The following is a 24,596-nucleotide window of genomic DNA, read 5'->3' as shown; positions in this document are numbered from 1 at the left end:
TCCACATCCTCACCAGCACTTGTTTATTGATTTATTGATGATAGCCATTCTGATAGGTGTAAGGTGATACCTCATCGTGGTTTTAATTTGCATCTCTGATGATTAGTGACAGTGAGCATTTTTTCATGTCTATTGGCCATCTGGATGTCCTCTTTGAAGAAGTGTCTATTTAGGTCCGTCACTCAATTTTTTTTTAATGTTCAATGATCTCTGAACTTTTTATTGGCCTCTTGTTCCCCAAGGGGTGCCCCATTTCTGCTGCCATTAACACCTAAGAACTTTGGTGTCATTGACCTCAGAGACCACTTTGCCATTCACATCCCTGCAGGTGGTCATCTTTTGGATGGACTGTATGCAGTGGCTGTTGTCCAGGCCATCAAAGATTGAAAATCAAAGTCCTTTCCTTCTTCCTGCAGTAGCAGCAGGTGGCGATCTCAGCCTCCAGCTTGGCCAGGATATTCATCAGGGCCTCATACTCCTGGGCCTGGTGCTGTCCCTCAGTCCAGATCTGGGCTGGTTCTGACTCCAGGTGTAGCAGGATCCCATTGAGCTGTTCCTTATGCATGACATAGCACATTTCCACCTCCCTCAGGCTGTTCTCCAAGCTGACCTTTAGATTCCTCATGAAGTTCAAGTCAGTGTCCAAGTACTGGACCAGCTTTGTGTCATCTCAGCAGCTTCTATCTCAGCAGTCTGCCAGGTGACCACTGTGCTGCTCTCCTCCATCTGCTGGGACTAGTACTTGTCTAGCTCCTCTCTGCTCTTCTCAGACAGCTTGTCATACTGGGCCCAGATGCCATGATTATGCTGAAGTCCTGAGATTTGGGGAGATCCAACTCCACAATCAACCCAGAGTTGGCAATCTGGTTTTGTAGGCTATTTACTTCCTCGTCATTGTTCTTCTTCTTGAAGAGCAGCTCCTCCTTGAGGACCTTGATCTCTGTCTCTAGCTGCAGATATGTGATATTGATGTCATCAATGACCTTTCCAAACCCATTGATGTCACTCTCCACAGATTGGCACAGGGCCAGCTTCCTTGCATACTTGACGTGGTAGTCATCAGCAGCAAGATGGGCACTGTCAATCTGAAGAACAATGAGGGCCGTGTTCACAGAATTTGCAAAGACCTGAACCTTCAGGTCCTGAATGGTCTTGAAATAATTCCCCTAGTGTCCGACATGGGGTACCTTCTTCTCCAGGTGTTCCCAGATTTTGATCTCCAGTCTCTGATTATCAGCCTCCAGGCTTCTCACCATCTCCAGGTAGAAAGCCAGACAGTCATTCAGGCATTGCACAGTCTCCTCACTCTGGATGCCTCCTATGCCTGCTTTCTATTCTGTTCCATTGTTCTTATACCAGTACCAAGCTGTTCTGGTTACATGGCCTTGTAGTATAGTTTGATATCAGGTAGTGTGATACCTCCAACTTTGTTCTTCTTTCCCAAGATTGCTGAAGCTATTCAGGGTCTTTTTTGGTTCAATATAAATTTTTGGAATATTTGATCTAGTTCTGTGAAATACACCATTTGTATTTTAATGGAAATTGCATTGAATTGATAGATTGCTTTGGGCAGTATGGACATTTTAATGATGTCAATTCTTCCTATCCATGAACACAGTATATGCATCCACTTATTTGTATCTTCCTCAATTTCTTTCTTCAATATCCTATAGTTTTCTAAGTTTTACCTCCTTGGTTAAATTTATTACTAAGAACCTTATTTTTTGTTGTTTTTGCAGTAATAAATGGAATTGTTTTCTTAATTTCTCTTTCTGATAGCTCATCATTGGTGTATAAGAATGTCACTGATTTCTGAATATTAATTTTGTATCCTGCTACTTTGCCAAATTCATTTATTAGATCTAGTAATTTTGGGGTGTAATCTTCAGGGTTTTCTATGTACATCATCATGTCATCTGCAAATGACAGTTCTACAACCTCCTTTCCAATTTGGATGCCTTTTATTTCTTGTTCATGTCTGAATGCTGTGGCTAAGACTTCCAGTACTATGTTGAATAAAAGTGGTGAACATGGAATCCTTGTCTTGTTCCTAATCTTAAGGGAAACAATTTTAGTTTCTGTCCATTCAGTATGATGTTGGGTGTGGGTTTGTCATATATGGCCTTTATTAGGTTGAGCTATGTTCCCTTCATCCCCACTTTGCTGAGAGTTTTTACCATAAGTGGGTGCTGGATTTTGTCAAATTCTTTTTCTGCACGTATTGATATGACCATGTGACTTTTATCCATCATTTTGTTTATGTGATCTATCACATTTATTGATTTGCAAATACTGTACCAACCTTGCAACCCCAAAATAAATACCACTTGATCGTGGTGTATGATATTTTCAATGTATTGTTGGATCCCATTTGCTAATATTTTCTTGAGGATTTTAGTATATATGTTCATCAGGGACACTGGCCTATAATTTTCTTTATTTGTAGTGTCTTTATCTGGTTTTAGAATTAGGATGATACTGGCTCATAAAAAGAGCTTGGAAGTCTTCCTTCCTCTTTAATTTTTTTGGAATAGTTTGAGAAGGATAAGTGTTGGTTTTTCCTTGAATGTTTTGTAAAATTCAACTGTGAAGCTACTCAGTCCAAAACTTTTGTTTGCTGGGAGTTTTTTAATTACTGCTTCAACTTCATTACTTGTAATATCTATTCAGATTTTCTGATTCTCCCTGTTTGTTTGGAAGATTGTATGCTTCTAGTAATTATCCATTTTACCTAGGTTGTCCAATTTGTTGGCATATAGTTGTTCGTAGTATTATCCTACAGTCCTTTATAAACATTTCTATGGTGTCAGTTGTTAATTCTTCTCTTTCATTTCTGATCTTATTTATTTGTGTCCTCTCTGTTTTTTTGCTCAATGAGTCTGGAGTGTTACAGCCAAGATATCTCTCTGACTTTTCAGCCACTGCACATGGGTGAAGGGGGGAGCAGCCCTTTCTGCATCTATGCCCTTCTTACCAATCTCTATGTGACTTCTTCTGTAAACCCTTGGTTATAATATTTCAGTTCAGTTAGAGTTCATTTGGTTATTCAGGTTGACTGCTCTATAATTTAGTTATAAATCCAGTTTGGGGGAGGGAGCAGGTAGGTGTGGCTTCCAGCTACTCTGCAGCCATATTGGAATCTCCAGCCTTCTTTGGAAAGATGGAAAAACAGGGTTTTGGAAATTCAACATCTCAAAATGAGCTAACATGAAATCCCTAGAGATACAAAAAAATGGGATTAATCATAGTCCCAATGTCTTAAAAGACAAATGTAATGAATGAAGGCACAGAGAAAGCAAAAAGAAAAGAAGAAATTATGTCCTATCTAAATTACAGGGTTTCCTTTCCAGAGGTTTTGCTCCAAGAGAAGTCCTCATTAGAAAACATTTTTCTCACAGAAATGGCCTTAGCAGACCCATTCAGAGGGTCCAAGTCAGCTCTTCCTGGTAGAAAGGAAGCACCTATTATATGGTTCTGAAAAAGTTCAGGAAAAGCAGAGAGTGTTATGCCTAATATACTTCACCTGGTCAATAATTGTAAATTCCCTTCTTGTTTATTTCCTTTCCACCTCCCTCAGAGGGCCCTCAGAGAGCCACCAGGAAGAAAACCAACTTCTAAAGGAATGCCCAGAAAAATTTAATGAAAGTGCTTCCCCAAGAACACCTTCTCCACCACAGGGCCCAGGAAACAAAGTCCTCTGTTTGGTACTTACCCAACAGGTCAGCTAATCTGAGACTTTCATCCTCCTAAAGACAGCAAGATGCCTGCTCTCCCTTTCCCTCCCCCTCCCCAGCCTCACCCAGGTCCCTGGTAGCATCTATGCAATCAGACAGCAAATAAGGGACCATGACACTAGTGTCATTATTCTTAACACCTCCTCAAGATCCTTTTTCCTCCCAATGTCACTACAGAGAGAAAAATATCCTCAAAATGGAAAGGAGAGAAGTAGGGCAGGTGATTTAGGAGCAGTGCCTGCTGAGCAGCAGAATTACCCCTGTCACCTGCTGCTGTCCTTCGGAACATACACACATCCATGCAACCCTTCCCCTTGCATCAAGCACAGGGGTGAGGCACACATCCCCTGAGGGCATGGGCTGTCTCCCTCCAGGCCACCCCTCATCCCCCACATGCAAAGCTGCTGCCTGTCTTTTGAGACCAGGGCAGTGCTCCACATGGAGCCCTAGAAATGTGATGTAATGCAACAGTCCTGGGCCAAGCCCAAGGTGGATCCTGATTCCAGCTTTTCCCAGATGTGAAATCTTGAACAAATAACCTCTTTGAGCCTTCATTTCTTCCCATGGTACAAGTAGGTAGCACCTTGTCCACACAGCTGATATGATGTTCAAATACGGTATGTATAACAGCTTCTAGTCTGGTGTATAATAGGACCCCAATAACTATCAGTGTGTTCACTGTTTCTCTCTCTTTCTCTCCCTCTTTCTCCTCTCTCTGTCTCTCTCTCTCACACACACACACACACACACACACAAACACACACCACATACACACAGCAACACCAGACAAAAAGGACAGAGGATCAGGAGAGGAACACAGGTAGTTGTGTACATATGCCACTCAAGCTCCCAGGGTCACCACATCCTCATCTGTGAAATCAGGAGTTTAGGGTGCATGAATTTGTCAATTCCATGAAGAACTGAACTGACCCATAAATGAAGAAGAGAAAAGAAGTAAATGACATGAAGGAATGATAGACCTCTAGCAGGATAGCAGGCAGGATGACAAGCATTCCTCTGATTCCCTTAAAGGTCCAAGTCCCAGAGGAAGACACAAAAAGCAACCAATTTAATCCCACTCAACAAATGGTAGCTCGGTAACAAGTACAACACCACACACTAAAAATGTTTCACTGTGGTTGGAAATGTTTCCTCCTCTTTGGTTTCAATCTTGCTTGCTTTTGAGCCAAGAGGAAGGGAGTGGACAGGTGGAAGAGGAGCACAGAGGAGAAGTTCAAGCAGATCTCTATCACACAGGTATTTTCCTCCAGGTGGGCTCCTGAGCTCAGGTTCCTGAAAGAGGCCACATAATTGGATTTTTGATAACATATCAAAATGTAAATTGTGAATGCCCCAGGGAGCATTGCTTTCAAAATATATATTCTCAGGAGATACTGAGCACAGATCTTTTGTACATGACACAGGTGAAACCAGGAAACTGTTGGGTCAAAAATTTCATTATGACATATGTGAGGGAGTGAAAAAGAAATACAAAGTGTTGTTCAGAATGGGCATATCCACCCCATTCTCAGGGTTCCCAGGGGCCCAGCTTAGGAAGGTGAAGACAGCCCTCCTCCCTCTACCTCTGAAGTGTGTAGGAGCCCTGTGGCCCAGGGTCTGTGTCCGTTTCTTCCTCGGTGTGTTATCCCGGGACGGGAAGACACTGGCTATGTCTCTAGCTCCCCTGAAGACAGCAGAGAGCAAAGCATTAAGTGGTGAATGGAGAGAGGTCAAAGAAAGAAAATAAAAGAAGAAAGCATGCAAGATGTCTTTTCAGATAGGTGTCTCACCTTATCCTGAGCTGGGTGATAGTCAGTCAGAGACTGGGTGGTCCTGGAGAACCACCAGCGACCCACCCATTCATTACCTAGTATTGAACAGAGATTCTAAGCAAACAAAATATTTGGCATTTTTGAAAAGGGTGTTGGCTTTTGACTCAAATTCATTTTAGTTCAACAACATTCTTTCCCTGTCTTGCTTTGTCCTTGGGAGAGTTGAAGGTTGCCTGTCCTCGAGCTAGCTGAGGGCTGCCTTGGGTGCCTTTTGTTGGAGATTAGCAAAAGTGGGGGATTTGGTTTCCCTGACTCCAGGTATTAGAAGTGTTTGTGCTTGGGCAGGGAAGAGTCCCCGGCATCTGCGCTGAACTCATTTAACCTGAAGACAGATGGCTCTGTGCATTCCCTAATGAATGCTTGACTCTACCAAGCCAGTATCACGTAAAATAAACCCAAATGTTTTTTGCTGGCAGGTTAAAAAACAAGCGGGGGGAGTGAGATTAGTCCTAAAATGTGTTTTCTTCACTATTAGGGCTCTTTCCTTTGTTTTTATCTCAGGTAAAATGGCTGTGCTCTCATTATAAAACCACAGGAGAATGAAAAACACAAAGAAAATAAAGATTTGTGGTGAAATAAAGTATCTTGGAGGCCCCCTTGCTCCTTAGCTACAAGAAATGAAATATGTCTTTACAGTATTCTCAGATTCTAACTCTGAGGAGGTTCTCTTGACTCATTCAAAACTGGACCCACCCTGCACACCCCACACCCCAACTCTCCCCAACTCTGTCCCAGACCACAGCAGCTGACAGAGCTCCAGTCTTCATTCTCAAACAGTGTGACTTTGTGGAGAACCCAGTGGTGTGATTTTACCCTGTCCTGTTTGGCCTTCCTTCAATATGTATTAAATGAGAGAAGAGTTGACAGAGGAGAGTTCTCCTCCTTTTTAGGAGGGGTCTTCTTTACTCCCCAGTAAGGATTTCAGAGGCTACATCATGCAACAGAAGAAACTGGGTCGAATACTACAAAATTCACGGGCAGTTTTCCCGTCCGGAGATGTGAAAGGAGTATGTATCTTATGTATTGTACCTTTACCCTTGTATTTCTGCACTGAGTTCTCTGCAACCTCCCCAAACAGATCAGGCCTGCTCTTTGAGGAAACACTGATGAGAATGCCAAAGCCCAGAGCTAAGAAGCCAACGTCCAGACTGTGCAGGGATGGGAGACCCCAAGTCTCAGGAGCCATATGAGTTTGTTTGATTTAGTGGCAGCACCAATCTGATCCTGTAAATTGTTTCCTAGCAGAATGTAGCCATCTTTCTTGAAAGTCAGTCTGACAGTAATTTGTTACTAATTGTAGTTTAAAATGAGCTACTCTGGGCCCAGCTGATGGCAAAGCATAAATTCAAGTGACTGCTCTTAGGATGTCCTTGGATTAAAGCGAACAGTAGGATTTTCAGTCCATGGCTTCTGGAAAGTGGATCATTTCCATAGCACCTTACTCATCAAATTAAGGTAAACTCCCAAGTGATGGGAAAGAAGAGTGTTTTGCAGTGTTTAAATCTCATCAAAGAACAGTGTCACCGTGGCTATTGTGCAGTTTGCTTCTATTACCAAGGCTGTTTCTGGCTGTCCATCTTCTGAGATTATTACTGCTCCTTAGACCACTTTCTCCATAGGGCAGTATTCACAAAATGCAGTCTATGGAGCATGCCGGGTTTTGTAAAAATGCAGAGCTCTAGGTCCCAGTCCAATTTACTAAACCAGAGCTTGGGTGTAGAGTAAGAGACAGGTCCCAGGAATCAGCATTTAAATCCCTGAGAGATTCCAATGCATGCCCAAGTTTGAGAACCACCACCCCCATACGAAGATTAGTCAGCTCACCCACAAAGATTTTTAAGTCAAAAAACCAAGTGCTGACTGTAGTGGAATCTAAATCAAGAGCAGGACATGGAATGGAAGCTCCAGGACGAACTCCTGTCTCTCCCTCTAGCCTCTGCCACTGTTCAAATTATTGCCTCTCCCACCCTGGGTGCGAATATCCCAGCATGCCTAGCCTGAAGTAAGGCATGGCATCAAAATCATGAATCACATGTCAAGGTCTCCATCTTTTGGTCTTGACCACCTTCTCTGTCTGTCAAATACACTCCACTCCAACCAGGTCAGTGGCCTCTCTTCTCCTCACACAGCCATGCTTGTCCCAGTCTCTGAGTCTGTGCTCACGCTGCTCCCCCACCCTCACAGAAAGGCCTGCTTCTGCCCCTCGGTGCATCCCAACCCTACATGCCTCCTGCTGGACTCTTGACCGCAGGTGATCCTTTTCTGTCCATTCTGGAACACCTTCATCCTTCCATTTCCTGAAACTCCACTTCCCTCAGAATCAGTCTCAGGTTTGGTTTTGTTGTTGTTGTTTTAAATGAGCATTTAATAATGACGTGTGTGAGATTCACCTTGCCAGCTGGAATTGGAAGTTCTGTAGGCAACTTTCCCTCAATTTTTAGCGCTGAGTACAAAGTATATGGTGCTAAACTAATAAATTCTTGTTAAGGTATTGATTGATGGAACACCTCCCTGCCCACCCAGAGGTTTATGTGGTGATTTCTACCACTCCTATCGTTCCTGGTGCCACCCAGCCCTAACTGAGTCAGTAGTACTACAGAGGACACTGAAAACTGGCACAAGAAATATGCACAAAAAGGAAAGTACTCAACCAGTCATTATATATCAAGTACCAACTGTGTGCCAAGCAGGTCCTGGGTTAGGTACTAAGAATACAGAGATTAGTGAAGCATTCATTCTCCTGACAGGGCCCCTGCCCTTCCGTTGGAGACAATCATCCAGGTGCTCATAAAAATCAACATAAGATTACATCATGATACATATGAGAAAGGAAGGACATCTGTGGGCTCTGAAAGCGAAAGGCAGAGGGCCCGACCTGCACTGCAGGACCAGAAGGCCGGAAACTAACTGTGCTGGAGACAGAACTCGGAGCCTCCAGGTGAAGACTGTGCAAACTTCTCCCCACATCCCCCTCACTTCATTCAAGTCACACACCCTTCCCTTTGGTGGCTCCCAAACAATTAAAAAGCTGATTCAGTCCATGTGGCTGAATTGCGACTACCAGGTGATTAATCTGTTTTCATCCCAAGCTTGGCCAAATCCCTGGAATTCTCCTTGGACTTTCCAGCAATAAAAATGAGTAAGATAATAGAACCCTGTGAAACACATACTGTGAAGACTAAGAAATGATTGGAACACATTTGAACTCCTGGAAAGGGAAAGCAATCATGGCTCCAAACAAGCAGAGATTTAGCCCCAATTCCTTTGCTAACCAACCCCAGAAAAAAATGTGCGGGAACGAGGGACAAGCACTCTGTGTGCATGCATGTGCATACGTGTGTGTGTGTGTGTGTGTGTGTGTGTGTGTGTGTGTAGTAAAAGTCAGTTGCACAGTTCAGCTACTCTCTTGTGACTTTCTGTGGATTGCAACAAAGGGACTTTAGGGGGTTCCAAAAGAATCCTCTTAGGGAAATTTGGCAGCCTACTGAATCTACAGAGAGTATTGTTTATCTCTGAATGGCTTTGTCAGCAATGGACAAACTTAACAAGATAGCTATCCTGAAAGCTCAGTGTGTAGAAAAAGCAATAACATATGGAGACAGAGCTGTTTTTATTATTTTTCTTTTCTGTAGGTCTTGCATAATGTGTGTGACATACCCCTCTTGACAGCGCATGGGGAAGGTGGGGAAGGTGGTAAGGGAGCCACTGGAGAGGCTGGCCAGCCTCTTAATATAGCCCCATTCAGTCAGATGGGTTGTATTATGCAAACGCACACATTGAAGGCATTTCTGTTCAGCCTTTAAAACATGAGATTCAAAATAGCATTGTTATAAGACCCAGAAGATTTAAATAGATAAAGCATCTGATTGTATTTAACAAAAAGCAAAACACTTTCAGTGACTAAATCTAGAAACACCATTGTATTAAATCCGATCTGCTTCTAAAACCATTTCATAATTAATCCAACCATAAAAGAAAAAGATACCTGCCTTTACAAATACATGTTTTCATGTCCATACTGTATGTCTATCTCCATCAAACACTGAAATGTCACCCATTTAGAAGACAATTTAATAAGAAGAAAATATATTTACATTTCGCTTTCTACGTGTCAAGCACCTTTCTAAAGTCTTTGGGTATCTTAACTCATTACTACTTGCAACAGCCCTGTGAGGAAGATATTAGCTTTATTCCATTCACAATTGAGGAAACTGAGGCACAGAGAGGTTAGGCAGCTTACCCTAGGTCACAGAGTTGACCAGTGTGGTAAAGGCACAATTCCAAGACAGGCATGTGGATGCCAGAGTCCACATTCTTGTCCCCTCTGCCATATCCTCTCTCGAAGGCTTAAGAAGATGGAATGCTGACAGTAATTATAATAGTCTTGGAGTAGGTTGGAAAAAATACAGTGTTTCCTGAGGCTTTCCATCGGCTAATTTTTAAAACTCTTGTTTAGCTAGATGGTTAATGATAAGGTAGTCACAAGTTAATTTAGAGCAAACTAAATATCATAAACAAATCATACAGGGCTAATTTGTATAACCTAAGTCAGAATGTGCAGTGAAAGCAAGAGGGAGAAAATGTTTGAGAAAACTGTCTTCAGAGAACAAGGGCAGTAAGTTAAAACGGACTCCCTGAGGTAGACAGACGCTATTCTCTGCAATTTACCCAAGTGCTTGGAGGTGACTTAAAATTCCCAGCCTGTGCTCAGATCTGAGTTTAAAAGTGCTTCTTTTAGCAGCTCTCGCAGGCTAAATTATGACTTCAAAGCAGAAATGTCTCCATTCACAAAATGGGTCACTGACAAGAGCTCTGGGGCGCAAAGAACTATAACAAGCAAAGAAATATGGCAACAAGAGAAATGAATCTTTACCCTAGGTTCAGTTCTGCCTCCTCTTCTCTCTCTTTCTGCATGATAATAGCGAGCCTCATTCACCCTCTCATCACTGTGGGAGGAACCCAAGAAAGGGAGCGGACTCAATTAAACCCCATGGGACCGTTCACGCAGAATGATGCTGGCATCGGAAGAGGCACCATTTACCTCTTCTCAGGCCCCTGTGGCTTTCACAGTGGGAGCGGCTGGGCTGAGGACCTACCTCGGGGGTTGACCAAGACTTGAGGACCAAACTTGGGGCTGAGAGTCTGGGCTCAGGGCGACATGGAAATGCCCTGCAGAGGCTTTGCGTGAGTCTATCGGAGACAAGGACTTCCAGGTCAGCTGAGGACCCACGGAGGACTGCAGCTCTGTGGTAGGAGCTGAGCCTGTGGATGTAGACCATCTCTACATCCAGGTGGGGTCTGTGTCTGAAGACAAGGCAAGAACAGCCTGGGCTGACATTTTTTTAATTGTACATATAGAAAGGGGCTTTGGAAATAACAGTGTGTTTACAGTGTGGGGATGAAGGAAGACTGTTCTAGGGAGCATGAAAACCTTCTGTGTGCCTAAAGGGAGGAGCCTAGAACATTTAATGGTGTAGGTAATAGGGCAGCGCAGCAATTTGAGCACCGGGAAGGCAAAATATGCAAGTGAAGGGAGGGGCCCATGTTAAGACATACAAGGAGATGCCATAGAGGCACCCCCATCTGCCTGGTGGCGAAACAACTTGGAGCCAAAGGCAACTTGGCAGCATTAGGCGAAGCCTTTACTCCACAGGCTCAGCTCTGCTCCACTGGGAAGTAGTCCTTAGCAAAAGTCAGCTCGGAACCTCCAGCCAGGGGACAGAGGAATTAGTGGAAGGACCTTTGTTCCACTTGGGTTGCTGGGTTTTGCCTCAGTTTCCACCCTGGAACTGCAGTTCTTTCCGAGGAGTAGAGCAGAGCTGGGACTGAGACCAGCTGGCCTAGTTCCTGATGTTTTATCTGGGTCTCACTATTTTCCCCCTTCACCCTCCCAGGAGCATGAACTTCTCCTACCCCAACCCTGAAGAAGGAAACTGGTTCAAACAGGGCTCTGTGGAAGAGCCAGGCATCAAGTCTTGACAGTTTGTTCCTAAGTGGTACATTGCATTTCCTCCAAGACCTGAAAGGTCTCCCCTTTCAGTGCTTCACCTTGCTCCTCCTCAGCGGAGGCAGCAGTCTCCAGGAGGGTGCCAGGGGGTGAGACACTAAAAGCTCATGATCTGATCCATGTGTTAGTACTGCAAGTCCACTGGTGCAATGAGAAAACCCACCTTTTATAAAAGGGAGGGAACAGTTTCTTTCCATTATTTAAAATTTCCCTCCTCACCACTGTACCACTCTCTACTTTTCATGGTTTAAAAAAAAAAGACAAAATTGGAATTTCAACTCTTCCTGCTGTGTTGATTCAGCCAGGAAAACATAGAAAACAAACCCAGCTCCCCAGGAACAGAATATTGACAAGAAAGGGTGGAAAAAGTTAGCTGAGAGCCCAGTGGGGAAAAACTGGATGCATCGAGAAAAATTAGAAATGAAAACAAGAGTGAGATCTTTTATTATTACCAATATATACAGTATCAAGACACAGATGGAGGAAAATGTGGAAAAAATAATAAGGAAAGCAAAGAAAGGGGAAATTTTTTGTGGCTGTGTCTCTTTCTCTAGTGGAGAGACCATCCAAACTGGCAGTTGGAGCTGACAGACAGTCTGATCTTGGCTCTGCCATTAACTGGCTGTGTGACATTGGCCAAGACATTGCCCATTTCTGACCTTCAGTTCCAGGTTTTGGTCCAGCCACAATCCAAACAAACACACCCAACCAATTAATCAAGACACTGGCACTGGCCTATCACAAATTGTTCCTCCATTTTTATGCCCACATACAGAGAAACAAAGGGGAAGGAAGAAATCTGTCACACTAAGTCACCTGCTTTCTCATACAAAGATTGTTTTATTTCCATATCCTTATGAAATAATTTAAAAGTCATTTTTATATATGCCCGCCCTCTCTCTCTCTCTCTCTCTCTCTCTCACACACACACACACACACACAAATGCTTTCCCTGTGATTTAAAAGAAAAATTTTGTTTGACCTGATATTCAAAAAATAAAATAGTAGGTGATGTACTGTGAAATTAATATTACTCTGTTTCTGTCCTGCCATCATTAGCTATAATAAGCAGGATGCAAAAAGAGCTGACTAAGCATGTGGGCTTGTAGAAAATAATGCTATTTCACTTCCAGGAAGAGCACAAATCATTTCCTGCAGATAAAACAAGGACTCAGGGACTTATCACATCCTTTTCTCTCTTTTTAGAAGTTAGTAAATAATGTAGGCACAATCATCAAATCTGAGGATGTGTTTTCAGAATACATTCATTATCTTAGCTAATGAGACTATCACCCACATTTTTAGATGTTAAATACACATAGTGTAAAGAAGAAAAGAATAACTGTGGCATCTGGTATCAAAATTAGTCCTTTTTTAAAGATTTTATTTATGTATTTTTAGGGAAGGAGAAAGAGAAGAAGAGAAACATCAACGTGTGGTTGCCTCTCAAGTGCCCCCCACTGGGGACCTAGTCCACAACCCAGGCATGTGCCCTGACTGGGAATTGAACCAGAGACACCCTGGTTCACAGGCCAGCGCTCAATTACTGAGCCACACCAGCCCAGGCAAAATTAGTCTTTCTATAGCTACTGGGAACTACAAAAATGCCCTGTAATTGACCATTGATGAAAGCAGAGAACTTGAAAATGGTAAATAATTGTGGAAGGAAGAGATGTAGAGAATGCGTCCACCCTTCACCATCACCTATGAGATGCTAAGCAGAGAAACACAAGGAGTCACTTATAATATTTGCAGTGGCGTGCTCTTTATTTAATGGACTCAGCTACTTAATTAGCATGCTAATATAAATCTTTTAAAAACTGTGTGCAAAGTCAACAGGGGGTCTGAGTCCTGATATTGTTTTTCCCACAGCTGAGTAAATGATTTCCACCACCACCGCCACACTCATAGACTCACTCTCATTAGTATGTATGAAATGAGTGGAGTAAGCATTGGGAGATTTATACTGTACCATATACAACTTAATTAATAAGAAAGAAAGGCATTTCTAGAGGAGGAAGTAAACATTTACCTCCTACATACCTCTGTTTAATTAATAATATAAATCCATCATAAGGGGGAGATTTTAAAAGTGCCTTCCTCATCTTCTCTACCCATGTACCTATTAACTAACCTTTTCTTCAGTAACTTACAGATGTTAAGGTGCCATTACCTTTAGGAAGAGTCTGCAATTTCATTGTAGCCTTAAGGTCCCTACCCCACACCAAACTCAGTCATTCAGTGAATGTTAAATGACTATCATCCCTCCCCGCAGTGTTCTAGGTACACAGGATGCAAAGGAGGAGCCTAATTTTCAGATAACTTTTAGTTTTGTAGAGGAGATAAGGGTAAAAAGAACTGATACCAGGAGGGAATTTTCAAAGGTATATATAAATTGCTAAAAGAGCCTCAGGCAATGGTGATGGGGAAGCAGAGTACACAGGGAAGGCAGTTGAAGGCTTCACAAAGGAATTGATGTCTGACTACAGATGCAAAGGACCAGTGCCCATCCCACTCCCTCCCTCTGCCTCCCCCCGCCCCTGGCCAAGACCCTAGAGCCAGGAAGGCAGAATAAGTCTTGCCTACCAGTGTATCCCCTGCACCTTGCATGGACTATGCACTCATAAAATTTTCTGAACAAGTTAACTGAATAAGTTTGCCAGACACAGAGGATGTGATAGCACTTCAGAGGAGGTTCACGGCCAAGGGTCCCATGCTCACAGATAACTTGTTACACTGGAGAACTCAAGGGTTTGAGTGAGGAGGTGGTGAAAGGTGGGGCTGAAAAGGGATTATAAAAACCCTCGTTTATAAAACAGGGTAAAATAAATGGCTGCCTTCCAAGAATTTTCACTTGTCTAAAAACCTAGCAGTATTTCATAGCACATGTCAACCTCATACATAAATAAAGCATATTAGTGGTACCTTCAGAGCCAACCTGTATTGTTTCTTATCTTGTTTACTTGACTAAAAGAAAACAGCTAATTTTTGTGTATGGTGCAAGATAGTGATCCAGTTTCATTCTTTTGCACGTGACTATCCTTTTCCCATTGTATGTTCTTGGCTTCTGTATTGTAAATTAATTAACCTTATAAGCGTGGGTTTATTTGTGTGCTCTCCATTCTGTTCCATTGATCTATGTCTTTGTTTTTACACCAAGGAGGAGATGTTTTCTGTTACTTCCAAGAAGAAGCATTTTTGCTATTTGAGAGCTTCTGGAAATGACCACCTCTCCTGCTTTCTCCAAGGATACACGTGAGAGCTACCATGCTGAGAATTTGTTAGCAGCCAGATTCCTACCACATGGTAAGACCAGCCCCAGGCTGAACCCCCCACTGTAGTGGGCAAAGAGGAGAGATAGAAAGAGACCTTGATGACACTGTCAAGTTACTAAATTAAAGTGACCCAGGGGTGTGTCCTGCTTGCAGAATGCCAGGTATATATAAACCAATATATCAGGTCCAAGGAAGGAACACCTGCTTGAGTGTGATTGGTGGGGTAATAATATGGGTGTAATAATGTATAGTTTTAATTTGAACATTTCACCTAAAATGTCATAGGGGTGTGCTTGAGTGTGATATTGTTATGTTACAAAATTACATGTTTATGATTTTGTAATAGAAAAGTTTATAATAAAATGGGGCATTATTTGTGCTGGACCCTGTATATGCTTTTAATGTTTAAGTCGGTTTTTGCTTCTTTGCATCTGACATGCTTAAAGTGATACTATTACAGACTGATTGGAAACCCAGCTACCCAAAGGCCTAGATGGAACACAAAAACCAGAGTGCCGCCCATTTCAAAGCAATGGCTTTAAGTAACCACAGAGTCTCTTTCCTAAAATGACAGATCATAGTAAGTCCCTCTTATAGTTCCAATTATGTTGAACAGAATGATAAACTAAAGAATTTTGGATAGGTTCTTTTCAGTGGTTTTCTGGGGTAAAGAGGTATGAGTAGGAAAGAAATAGCAGGAGGCAAAAAAAAAAAAAAGGACACAGATCTGATAATAGTAGCTAACACTAAATTGTGCTTACAAGTTACCTGGCAGTACCCTAGACAGTGGACATGTAAACTAATTTATTCCTCATAATAGTCTTACAGTAACATCAGACTTATCCCCATGTTTTTCAGAGAAGAAAATAGGGGTCCCAGACGTTAAAGCACAGTGCCCACACCCAGGTCCCATAGCTAAGAGGAGCTGTAACTCAAGCAGAGCATCTGGCTCCAATGCCTGCACTATCACTCTGCTGCTTTCACCTTTTCAGTCCTTAATTTAAGGCTGATGCAAAAGAATCCCACTGTCGACACTGGGAACATTTTGTGTGTAAGTTTCCTTTGAAACCCAGCAAACATACCTAAGGATTCATCTCGATGAAGCAAGATATTCAAACTGGAATGTTCCTGGCAGAGCCTAAGTGGACAGTGTTTGCAAATGACTCATGCTGAGGACTTAGGCAAACAGAGGGCATTCTACCTGCACAGACTTCACCACCACCTACTTACCTATTGATGTCATTGAGAGCCCAAGTTTCTTCTCTGTAAACAGATTCCACCTTCCTTCCTCACGCCTCTCTATAGGCAAGGATGTTGTATTAAAATGATAAAGCACCTATGTGAAAGAGGATACATTTTGCTTAAGTTGTAACCGTGTTAGTTAAACCCGATCCAGCTGTAAAAGCAAACAGTAAAACAAAACGAAAGAATGCATTTTAAAACTTCTAATGCTAGAAATGGATGCTCCTATTGTTCTCACTGTAAATGTGAATAAGGAGCTCAATGAGTTACATGAGACAATCTTAGCTCCTTCTGCCTTTTCACCAACGTTGCGTAAGGCTCTATTGAAAACAACAAAAAATGCCTAGAGACGGTTATTATTTTGAAACACTTACTTCTCTTGCTCTATTTTTCATTTTTTCCTACTTTTCCCCCAAACCTCTCCCACCCCACCCCATTCCAGCATAAGATCAGATCTCCATTCATTCAGGAGAGGCACACAATAGAGTGGAAGCTGGCAAACCACGAGCTTTTGTGTCTTTGTGTTACAAAAGCCTAAACCCATGGGGAAGGAGATTCTCTATTCACATCCTGAAGAAACGGGAATGGAGAAGGTCCTCTGTACTCTCCGGGTTCCCTGGGCCTGGGGAAGTGTGAAAGGGGAGGATGTCTGGGACCAGTCCCAAGAGCACAGATTTGTGCCCCACATTAAGCAGCCCAGTAGGAAGGCTGCCAGCCCTGAGGGATGGCTACATTGTGCATAATGACAGAATTATAAGCAGCCTTCATGAAGATTCCTGGCTCCCAGCATGACATGGGAACAGCAGTCGGCTGAGGACGAAGAGGACCAGCTCTCAGGCCCACCCTGTCTGGAGCGAACAGAGGCCTCGGTGTCTCTTGTCTCCCCAGCACTCAGCTCATGGAAGATCCCAGGACTGAGGTGCAGCTCCAGGGAAGTGGTTAGAGTACCCCAAGAAGAACTAAAACTTAGTTGTGTTTTGCTTGTTGGCTTGCTTTTCCACAGGCTGCATAGAATGGACAAATCATAGTCAGGTCTCAAGTCAAGATGCAGGAAGTGAAAAGATGCAGGGAGTAGATTCTAGGTGCTAAGGGGGAATTCATGAACCCTGCCATATAGGCTAGCATTTATAATCTTCTACTATACAGAAATCAGAGGCTAAATGAATCTGAGAACAACACTGAGTATCCAAGTGAGAGAAAGTGTGTTAGAAGAGAGGTGAATGAAGCTCTCTGGAGGAGGTAGGATCTGAGTGGTAACTCAGCAGAATATGTAAAAATAGGATGTAAGGCAGGGGCAGGGCTCTCCAGGCCATGGGGCCGCATGAGCAAGGACTCAGGACAGGAGTTGATGGTGAGCGCATTTATGAAGGAGACACACGTGACAGACTGCACTGAGGGAAGAGTAGAGGACTAGAAAACTCAACATGGGCCACCCTGGAGAGGGTCTTGAGTGTGCGACTCCCAAGTTTGTATTGGATACCACATATACCCAGACACCAGCAGAGAGTCTTGAACTAGACTGTGGAATGGTTTTTAAAAACTATATTCCAAGATTAATGTGAACTTGGCATGACAGATTAATAGACAGTGGTGTTGGAACAAGGCAGAGCATATGGAACATTTCAGTAATCAAGGAAAAAAGGGAGTGAAAGGCCTGCATTAAGAGTGGAGGGAGGAAGACAGGAGTCCACAAAATAGTGGCAGAAAACACTGGGAAGGGTAGAATTCATGTGGCAAGTTGGAACAATGACTTTAGCATTCTGTTTGGCTGAGCTCACAACCAATGGATCACTTTGGGCATGAGAGACATCATTCCATCTGAGTAATGTTACAGGCAAAAATCACTTATTATATTTTAGTTTGCTATTTAAGCTGCTGGGCATCTTAGCCCCTTTAGAAATGAGGTGCCTTGATTTGGACTGGGAAAGAATTACAGAAGCGAAGAGATAGCAACTATTTTCATCCTCAGAATGTTTGCATTCCTGCAATGTTTGGTGCTGCTGCTGTTCCGTGTCTCCTGACGCTCTGACGCACGGCCGCAGGAACCAGCTGTGAAGACAGACGTGTCTAGTTGCAGGTACAGAGCCGCCTTAGAGTGCTTGAATCTGCCTTGCCCAGGGAGTGAGAGAGAATTTAAAGAGACAAATAAGATTTATGTAAAAGGAAAAAGTCTCAGGAACACAAAATATATTCAAAGGCTGAAAGGAATGGCTTCCGCAGCACAGCAGGATTTTTAGAAGGAGAGCCTTGGGTTCAAATCCCAATCCTGCAACTTAATGACCATGTAGCTTTGAACGAGTTACCTAAAACACTACCCCTATGACCTCATGCAAATTAGAAACAGGTGCCCGTCTGGGCAGACGAAATCTCAGGGAGGCTGTAGGCCTCATTTTTGAAGCCCCTCATCCTCGTGACTGAGTACCCCCTGCAGTCAGCAATCCACACAACTATACGCAGTGGCTCTATTACTTCAAATCTCTGCAATTTCATTTCCTCTTTGTATATTGAAGGAAATGAGAGCATCTACCTCATGGAGCTGCTTTGAGGATTAAATTGCTATAGAACACAAAGTGTTTAGTATAGCACTTGGCACATTTTAAACATGCTGCAAATGTTGACCATTATTCTAGCATTTTTATTCATCTAAATCTCTCATATTTTAGGGCAGAGTTCAGCAAACTATGTTCCACAGGCCACATCTAGCTCACCACCTGTTTTTGTTCAGCCTGAGAGGTAAGAATTGTTTTCATATTTTTAAATGGTTGGAGAAAAAAAGAAAAATATCTTTTATGACACATGAAAATTACATGAAATGCAAATGTAATTGTCCATAAGTGAAGTTTTATTAGAACACAGCTACTCTCAGCCATGTGTGTACTCTCTGCAGCTGCTTTCACGGGCAGCAGTGGAGGAGAGAAGGAGCATAAGAGGGGGTGTGACCCGTGCAGCCCCAAATACTTTCTAACTGACCCTTTGCAGGAGAGGTTTGCTGACCCCTGTTTTAAGGTGTTTTCTTACTAGCCCTAGGATGTGCTTCAGTCTTTCCTAAGGATGAAAATAAACTGAAAATGATTTTTTAAATTCTTGAGTGCCAGTGAACAACAAGCTGTTGAAAGGAGGTATTCTTATGCTTTCCAAGTATTCTGCAGTATCTTTCAAAACACTGTCACCTCTTTTCATGGGTGATGACAATGTGCTTAACATTAATTCTCCTTCTAATATACAAAGATTGCGGCAGCGCAATGCTGTGGCAGAGCCAGAGCAAACACATGCCCGCAGAGGCCGCCCTAAGTGTTACTACGTGTTAAACAGGTTCAGTTTGGAAACATTTTATATGGACAGGTGCCAAGGAATCTTTGGCTGTCACATGATGGCAAAATATATACAACCAGAACAAAAAATTCAGTCAGTTTTTGAGATGTTTCATCTATTCGATGCCCACAATCCAGGTATTTGAAAACACCTGGGTAATTGATTACATTTCTCACTTTTCATCTGGATTTGGCAGTCAGTCTCCTCCAGCTAATAAGAACAGCCAAGTCTTAGCTGTATTTGAAAGGCTAACATGGGAAAAAACCCACTTTCCCCTCAGCTTTTCCAAGATAAGCTTCCTGGTTCTACCCCTTCCTTTTTAGTACCTGCACCGTTTTCTCCATTTCCCCTTCTGTTTCTCACCTCCTTTCTTTAGCATTTTTTCACTTTGACTATTCTCTCTAGCATAGTCTCTATGGTCAAGTTTTTAAAGTGTGTCTTCTTCTTTCTAATTTCCTTTATCCCAAGAAGAAAAATAATTGGCTTCATAATAATTGAAATTTTCGACTAAAACCCAATGTCCAAGCCTCTGATGGTGTAAACGGCTTCCCAATGCTGGGAGGCTGCTGCCCATCAGTTGGCCAGACTGCATCCACGCAGAATTTGAGGGAAAGATCACGGGGACAGCCTTTGATTTACCTATTCATGCTCTTTCTATTATCTTCAATCGATTTTTAATAATCTGTTCAATGTTATAAGTGTATGTAAAACCCCTGTGATATGATGCAGGCTTCTCTGGGCCACTTATTTACAATTATGGCAATTACACCCTTTCCTTGACTTCAGCTATTTTGGGAGGCATGGTTATGGTCCACACTGGCCCACAGTCCTCTGTTGTAATAACATGGGCCTTGCCAAGACAAACTCACTCCTCTCTCCCTGCTCCCCTAAATTCCTGATTGATGCTTTGCCTTTATGGAGTCTTGCTGTGAACAGAGCATTTAATCCACGGCACTCCTGTCAGGATGTCTTTCACACATTCCCACTGAGGGCTTTTTCCTCTCCAAACGGCACTGCCGCGTGAGCTGCAGCCCCTGATCAAGTCAATGGGGCCAGCAGCTGCAACACTGTGAATTGTATTGTCTATTGTCCTAAGCTGTTGACTCTATAGTTTAAAAGGGTTTCACAAAGAAAAGAAAAATATCTTGATTTAAAAATAATTATTGCATGATTCCTGCAGGCAGTGAGCTATGTTACGTTCATATAAACTGTTGGTTTCCTTTTTACTTAAAGATCACTATAAAAAATACCTTCTTCCTGAAATCCTTTATAAATAAAGAGGAAAAATATATGCTTCCAATACTACATTGGTCAGCCTAATTTTAATGCCAGCCAAGATCATAGAATTATTAAAAACAGGGTTTAAACCCTAGAAGAATGTCAGTAGTGATGATGAAATAGCAACCAATATGGCTGTGTGACAGGAAAATCATGCCAGACCAATTTAACTTGAGGGTAAAATTACATTTCAAAGTATAGTACAACAAAAATATTTCTGTAGCTAAATTGTCTTAATGGTGGGGGGTAGGGGAGGCATCAACCAGGATGACAGTGATTTTTTTTTACATTTACTGTTGTTCTATTACAGTTGTCCCAATGTCACCATGATTTTTAGTTAAATTAAAAATAATTCTATATAACAACTATTTTATGGAATATACACTTTCTCAGGTCTTTGCCAGAAAGCTTATATTCCCAACCCTTAGACATCACTTTGTCTTTTACCTGTGTTGGAACAAAATAAAGAAAAAGAGCCAAGATCATTTCAGCTCTTCTGCTGAGGCACCTACTAAGAAGGCATCACTTTCAACTCCCCTCCCCACAGACACAGTCAGCACCCGACCACACCACTCAGCACAGATGCAACCCTCGGAGCAATGAGGACACGAAGGACACTGTACTCCATTCCTTCCTAATTTTGAACTTATCGCTCTCTCCATTGACTGATTCTCCAAAGAGCTTAGGAAGCAGTTATGTTTGTTCCTAGAACCTCTGCTAAGAAAGGGATTTCTACAAGTTCATTGATATCTGGAAATTAGTGAGATCGTTCCTGTCCCTTTCTCACAACCCTCTGATAAGCTTGCCATCCCACTCAGTATAAAACCCCAAATTGTTTTCTAGGAGGGTCTAAAGAGCCTGTACATACAGCCCAGCTTTCCTCGAGGACCTCAGACCCTGCCTTTCCCGGTCCCTTGTCTTCTCTGTACCAGCCACACTGGCCTGTGTTCAAGTTCATTCTGCCAAAGGGCGTCTGCACTTGCTCTTTCCTGGGAGAGACTTCCACCATGTCCTCCCATGGCTCACTCACATCACCCAGGTGTCTGCTTAAGGTCAAACCACAAAAGACCTTCCCTGACCACTCTGCGGTGGGCAGAATAATGGCCCCAATAGATGCCCACATTCTTAATTTCTGAAACCCATGAATATACTATCTTACATGGCAAACAAAGACCTTCAAGTTGTAAGGTAAGAATCTTGAGATGGCCCTGGCTGGTGTGGGTCAGTAGATTGACTGCCAGCCTGCAAACTGAAAGGTCACTGGTTCGATTCCCAGCAACACACGCCTGGGTTGCAGGCCCGATCCCCAGTTGGGGGTGTGTGAGAGACAACTGATCTATGTATCTCTTGCATATTGATGTTTCTCTCCCTCACTTTCTCCCTCCCTTCCCCTCTCAATAAATAAAATCTTTTTTAAAAAAAGAATCCTGAGGTGGAAAATTTTTCCTGTATTATCTGGGTGGGCCCAGTGTAATCACAGGGAACCTTATCAGAGGGTAAGCATTGGTATTAAACTGGCTCCCATACAGGAGGGCAAGGAGAAATCAAAGAAAAAGGTAGGCCACTGCAGATCAATAGGTGGCAGGATTAATAAGCAAGGGAACTTAACTTATTAAGATGAGATTTATCTTAGCAAGACAAATGGATCTCCACATCCACCCACCAGAATCTTAAAAGTTTGCATAGATACCTTATCTGGGTTCAGTCAGTATATCGTCCAAAGGGTCTCAGCAACACACAGCTCTCTCAAGGCTGTGTCCTTGAAAACAGCTCTGTCAGAACAGTGGGTAGAACAATATTCCAAAGATAAGGGAAAGGGTGAGGAGCTCCAGATTGCCCGGGTCCATCTCATGGGTCAACCAGCAGCCATGTCCTCTTCCAATAGGAAGAGTCAGAGAGAAATTTGAAGATATTAAGCTGCTGGTTTTGAATATGGAGGAAGGGGCCACAACCCAAAGAATAAAGCAAATCCTAGGAACCGGGAAAATGCCAAGAAACACATTCTCCTCTAGAGCCTCCAGAAGGAATATAGACTGCTGACCCTTTGGTTTTAGCCATAAGACTCATTTTAGCCTTTACACATTTTAGCCTTACTGTCCAGAACAGTAAGATAACAAATTGAGTTGCTTTATCCACTAGGTTTGTAGTAATGTTACAGCAACAATAGGAAACATATAACTTATATACACCCCACGTAAAATGACTTCTCCCTATGTCCCACTGAGTCACTTCCAACCCTTTACTCTGTTTTTTCTTCATAGCACTAACCACTGTTGAAAATTATATCACTTTCCCATCTGTTTGCTTATCTGTCTCCTGCAATAGAATGTAAACTTCATGAGAGTAGAAACTTTGCTTTGTTCACCTCTGGATCCCACATAACTACAAGATTACCTGAAGAGAGTAGGCACCCACTGGATCTTTGTTGAATGAATGAATGAATGAATGACCAAATGAGTACATTAATATGTATTAAAACCAGACACCACTGTAACTAATTTGGATGCTTGTGCAGTTGTGTGTTGTGTATACAGAAGGCAGAGTAGAAAAGAAGAAATAGTAAATAGTAGGGGTGATGATAGCAATAGTGATTGTAGAATTATAGAATTTGACCTATTTTTGTGATGGAGCAATAGCCCTGATTGATAATAGTTAAGATGAATCAATATTTCAAGAAGGCTATTGATTAAACTACATATGAAAATGTCCTCTATATGTAAGAGCAGAATTGCTCTTGACTACATTGTCACTGTCATTTAGGTGACACCCTGAAATGAAAAGTCCTGCCCACAGGGCAGTTATCAAGAGTTCAGTGATAATACACAGTTGCACGCTTTGAAGAATTTCCCCAAATGATATGACTAAAGAAGTCAATCTGCTTGTGATCAAACTGTAAAGAAAAATTAATCCCAGAAAAATTTAGGTCAGTATTTAAACCCTCAATTTGTAAACTAAAAAGATGGTTCCATATGGAAAAAAAAGAATAAATTAAAAGGAAACTGAAATGTTGAGAATTTAATTGGCATCAAAAATAGACCTTAAAAGAGTTAGGAGCCCAATTAGTACATAGAATCTCCACTGACATTTGTTTCCTGTGTGATGATTTATTTATTTATTTAACTATGTCGTTGTGTGTACGTGTGGCTGTGACAGTGAGGTTGGCCTGCTTTGGTAAAATAGTTCAATTTCATCATAATGAGATTTATTACAATTTTGCCTTCTCACCATTTTTTGTTCATTGTTGTCTGTTTAGATTTTTAAATTTTGTTTCAGCCCCACCCAGTGCTTTAGGTACTAGAGTCACCAGCCTGGGATTCTCACACAGAAACGAGCAGGCCTCACCTGCTCCGGCCCCGTCAGGAATATACCACAGAATGACCGCGGGACATTTTTAACCAGCCTGAAATCTCTGTGTTGGGTTGTACAGAGCCCAAGGTTTTGTTCTAAGATAATAGTGCCCCACTTATCATGTCTAGCCTCATTCATTTGATGGGATAATCCATTTTTTCTCTCCAAAGTGCTGCATAACATTTATTTATTTGTCCTAATTAAAGTGAATTCCAACAAATTTTGTTTGAAGTGGCAAGCATGGAGCTTTTCTGGAGATCAGTAAAATCAGATCTGGCAACCACATTTCTGAAGAGACTGTAACTTTGCCATTCTTAATGAGCATGCTCAAGAGGAAAGAACAATGGAATCCTCCCCTCAAGGACTTTTTACCTTTAAGAATAAAAGGACAACTTTGCACTCTTCATTTTTCTAAGATTTTTTTTATTTATTTATTTATTTATTTATTTATTTATTTATTTATTTATTTATTTTTAAAGAGAGGGGACAGAAGAGAAAAAGAGATGGAGAAAAACATGAGAGTGGGAGCAACATTGATTGGTTGCCTCTTGTATGCACCCTGACCAGG

The 24,596-nt window shown here is 42.2% G+C and overlaps 1 pseudogene; it reads right to left on the bottom strand.

The window, feature by feature from the left end:
- Positions 1-264: 264 nt before the first annotated feature.
- LOC123818051 lies at positions 265-10,845 on the bottom strand (annotated as a pseudogene).
- Between the last annotated feature and the right edge of the window lie 13,751 nt (positions 10,846-24,596).

The sequence above is a fragment of the Phyllostomus hastatus genome, unplaced genomic scaffold (assembly GCF_019186645.2).
Source record: "Phyllostomus hastatus isolate PE091 unplaced genomic scaffold, TTU_PhHast_1.1 phas_contig_254, whole genome shotgun sequence".
NCBI lineage: Eukaryota > Metazoa > Chordata > Mammalia > Chiroptera > Phyllostomidae > Phyllostomus > Phyllostomus hastatus.
This window is presented reverse-complemented; position numbering and strand designations above follow the sequence as displayed.